Raw genomic sequence first — 4953 nt, 5'->3', positions numbered from 1 at the left:
CCCAGTTAGTTCCTGGGGCAGCTGAGGACAGAGAACCTGAAATGACCCTATCCTATAGCCATACTGATGAATATCTTGCATATCACCATAGAACCTTCATCTGGAGATGGATGGAGATAGAGACAGAGACCCACACTGGAGCACTGGACTGAGCTCCCAATGTCCCAAGGAGGAGCAGAAGGAGGGAAAATATGAGCAAAGAAGCCAGGACCACGAGGGGTGCACCCACCCACGGAGACAGTGGGGCTGACCTTTTGTGAGCTCACCAAGGCCAGCTGGACTGCGGCTGAAAAAGCATGGGATAAAACCGGACTCTCTGAATATGGCGGACAATGAGGGCTGCTGAGAAGCCAAGGACAATGCCACTGAGTTTTGATCCTACTTCATGTTCTGGCTTTGGGGGAGCCTAGCCAGTTTGGATGTCCCCCTTCCTAGACCAGGATGGAGCGGGGAGGACTTTGGACTTTCCACAGGGCAGGGAACCCTGACTGCCCCTCAGACTGGAGAGGGAGGGAGAGAGGAGTGGGAGGAGGGGGAGAGTAGAGGGAGGAGGGGGGAAAAGGGAGATGGGGAGGGAAATGGGAGGCGGGGAGGAAGCGGAAATCTTTTTTTTTCAATAAAAAATTATATTAAAAAAAAAAGCCCAAAGCAGAAGAAAGTCAACCAGGTGGGAGGAGCTCTCTCACACGAGGTCAGGGAAAGTCAATCTTTCTGCTGTGCCCAGGATGTCTGGACTTGGGCAAGGCCTACCACAGTGTCCTTTCCATCAGAAACCTCACAGGCGTGCCCCATTAAGCTCAGAGGACTCTAGCCTGGGCACCTACTGTCCCAGGGAAGACAACATATATCATTAACCAACACAAGACGCTAGGGTTGAGCCTTTCTTTAGTGTGGGTTTCACTAGTGAGCTGGTGGCAGCAGAGGTAAAACAGCACGCACGTGACCCAGTGTGTATGGGAACTCTGGAACACTTCTAGTAGAGAATGCACCATGCACCTGGGACATTTTATAGATGGAAATAAGAAAAGTTCTTCCTAAGCATGGAGGCTGAGGGTAGGGCTTTAGGCAGGGGGGGAAATCAGGTGCACAAGTGAGGCTTCTCTTGGCTGTGAGAGCGCACCGAGCAGGGTTAAAGGAGAACATCCGCTGCCCACTGATGTTCAGGTTGCATGCCAGTCAGCTTCCTTCAGAGGAAGTCAGAGAATGGGCAGACTTTGCCCCCAATTCTCTTCTAACACACACACACACACACAACACACACACACACACACAGTCTTCCGTAAGAGCGTGTCTCCCATGTGAGGAAACAGGACTGAGAGAAAGTGTTTGCTATGTGTCTAAGTGAGTGCATCCCCACAGCGAACACCATGGTGTTAAAGCTTTTGTCCATTCACTTTCAGGTGCTATTGTCCTGCACTGAGCCAAGAGGATGGAGACCATGGCATCCTCAAGAGACTTCTAACAACTGCCTTGGATGCTGGAAGAAAACAACCCCTTCAGCCTTCTACTAGGTAAGATCAGTCATGGGCCTTCTGGAATTCTAATGCTAAGAACTTTACACTGTAAACAGAGACTGTGCTTTCATTTCCTAGCTGCCCAGACCCGAATGATCACACAGAAACTATATTAATTACAACACTGTTTGGCAATGGCTCAGGCATATTCCTTGCTAGCTCTTACTTCTTAAATTAAACCATTTCTATTAGTTTATGTATTGGCATGTGGCTGTGACATTACCTCATTTTCTACATGTCTTGTTTCTTCAGCTGCTGGCTGGAATCTCCTTGGCTCCACCTTCTCTCTCTCTATCTATCTATCTATCTATCTATCTATCTATCTATCTATCTACTCAGATTTCCCACCTGCTTTTACTCTGCTAAGCCATTGGGTGAAACAGCTTTTTTAAAAATCAACTAATAAAAGCAACACATATACAGAAGGACATCCTACATCATTACATGGGTTTCTTTTACTGACCCTACTCATTCTGTAAGACTAGATGACCTCGAACTCAGAGATCCACCTGCCTTTTCTTCCAAGTGCTGGAATTAAAACTGTGGACCACTACACCTGTAAATTCTTTGAGATAAGCTAAAGGATCTAATGCTTATGAAAAGATAACATTCAGGGAAGGTTTTTTTCAAGTTTAAATTTTTGGTAAAGCTGGGACCCGAGGTTGGAGCTGGTTTGGTGTTCACTGAGAAAACAGTAAAGCCTTGAAATCAGAAAATTTAGATGTGAGCCTTCTAAGGTCTTTTAGATGCCCCATAAAATAGAAATCATCACTCCTGTCTCACCCATCTCCGTAGAGGACAATGACTTTCTTGGTGTGCACCAGTGTCCCATAAATCAAAGCCTGAAGCTGGGAGTTTCATTCATTAAGTCCACTTGTGCTCAGAGTTCATCCCAGAGACCTGAAGTGAATGATCTGACAGATTGACCTGTGAGCTGCCGTGCTCAGCAATCCGTGCACATCCTAAAGACGGCCGGAAAGCTGCCTCAGCTCCCAGAACCTCCGAGGAAGCAGTCTCAGGGTGTTACATATGAAGAACATTCGCTATCCTCTGGGGGGGGGGGGCGCTGTTTCATATGTAACAATGTAAAATCTTTTCTAACAAGTTGTGAGAAAGTTATGTCCATAAAAACAGTAATTGTTATAATCTAGTGTTATGCATAATTATCCTAAAATATAAATATGTATTACATACTTGTTTCTACAAGAAAGACAAGAGCTATATTCTGGTTCTGAGGCCGTCTTCGCCTCCTGTAGGTGACTGACTCAGCTGGCCTCCAGCATCAGCACACCCACTTATACCATCATAGAAACCCAAAGGGGAGAGCCCGCAGATTCAAAATGCACCTGTTTAAAAAAGACTGAACCACCTTAAGTTCCCTGGCAAAAGAATAAGTCCTTGTAAGTCAGCAGAAATTCTTGCTCATATTCCAGAAGAACTTAGTCGGGCTGGTGCCCTCAGGGCCCCAGTGGAGCATCATGGATCTACTCCTTTGTTTCTCATGACTTAATCTACCTGAAGCACCAGTCAAAGCATCTTCCTTGAAACTGGGTGAGCCTTTCTGAAAACTTTAATAGTGATGGTGGAGATATATGTACATGTGTGTGTATCAACATTGACCACAAAATACCAGCATCACACAAATATAGGAACAGCTGTGACTTTAAAAAAAAAAACGAATTGACACTTCTTTGAAAGTTTTTAATAAACCAGAATGAGATAGTGTATTGGGTAGCACTTGCTGTGTAACAAATTACCTGCTAACGTGACCCAATTAAACTACAGCTGTTATTCTTTTTAACCCATAGACCAGTTGCTCGGAGGTGAGGCTAGTCTGGTTCTGAGAGACTCCTGGGTCTTGCTAGGGCTCAGTGACATTGTGGGATCAGATATACTTTGGCAACTAGTTGAGTGACTTGTGTATGACAGCTTCTTTGGGGTGGCTTGGTCCTTGTGATAGATCATTCCTGAGCCAGCTAGCCTGCTCTCCTCTTCCCATTTGACCTCAGAACAAGTATACTTTGACTTCTGAGTCTTGGCATTGGTTACGGTGTAAGGTTAGAAATGGGGGTCTCATCAAACCATGGGCAAGCTGCACTGCCAAGACCCCATCTGTGAATGTCTAACACAGACTTTCCAGTGCCCGGACTCCAGGAGAATGGCCTGTGGTGTTCTCGGGTCCCCAAGGAAGTCTAAGGCCCTCAGGTTGCCCAACTCTGGGACATGGTAGACTCCGAGGGCTCCTTATGTGCTAGATGCATCTCAAGAGTATGTGGTTGTGCTCTCCACTTCTCCCAGGCCCTCAGAATTCTCCCTTCTCCCCCAGAATGCAAGTCTCTGCTGTGAATGACATGGAACCCCTCCTTCCTCTGAGACCTCTGCAAAGGACCCAACTCTGCCTAGTGGGCCTCAACTCTCACCAGAGCCCCCACCAAGCAGCTGTCTGTCTGTCTACTCTTGGTCTTAGTAATTTCCTTAATAAATCTCTTACTTCAAAGGAAAATCTGTCTCAGTGTTGCCCCATGCTCAAAACTTTCCATGAAGCAAGTCAGTGGGCAAATTAACGCATGGGTAACAGACTTAATTTCGTTTTCTTCTTTTATAATTTATTTTTGCTTTCTGTGCATTGGTGTCTTGACTGCCTGCATGCCTGCGAGGGTGTTAGATCCTGGAGTTACAGACAGTTGTGAGCTATCATGTGGATGCCGGGAATTAAACCCGGGTCCTCTGGAAGATCAGCCTGTGCTCTTAACTGCCGAGCCATCTCTCCAGCCTCCAGAATTAGTTTCTAGCAGGAGAGGCTTCAAGGACTTGTCTAGGAGGAAATAAGACCCTGCAATTCATAGGACTCCAAGGCTCAGAGAGGTCATAAGCACATGGGAAGTCGCTCAGCATCCTGCTTTTATTTCTGGCTTTTGTCACAACTGTTTCTGTAGAAGAGGTCACAGACTACAGTGAACCTGATGGTAAGGACCACAGCCAGACTGCAATGAAACTTCAAAGGGAATCTTTAAAGTTTAAACGTCTTGGTTGAACCACAAAGAATACAGTAGTAGACTAGTGCGCTCCCCTTCTGAGAGGAGCGCCGACACAGCACATTAGCGCTCTCTGAAGAAACTAAAAAGAAGCTTGCTTTTCTTTTTAGGCTCTAGAAAAACCAAAGGTTGGCCTCCTCCTTCTTTTATGTATCACAAGGAGGCCTGCTTTCTCTGGAATGAAAAGCATCCATCTTTCAGTCATCAAGGGAGTTGGTAACACTGAGCCTTTAAAGTGGGGTTAGATGCTGTGACCCTCTGGGGATGGGTATCAGTAAGCTGTGCCTTCTATGCATCTTTTACTGTTGGGGAAGGCTGCTCAGACCTGAAATAATTACACAAAACTGTTTCAATTGAATACTGCTTGGCCAACAACTCCAGTGTATTCCTACATCTTAATTTAC

The sequence above is a fragment of the Alexandromys fortis genome, unplaced genomic scaffold (assembly GCF_014885135.2).
Source record: "Alexandromys fortis isolate MF-2015 unplaced genomic scaffold, M_Fortis_MF-2015_v1.1 scaffold_54, whole genome shotgun sequence".
NCBI lineage: Eukaryota > Metazoa > Chordata > Mammalia > Rodentia > Cricetidae > Alexandromys > Alexandromys fortis.
This window is presented reverse-complemented; position numbering follows the sequence as displayed.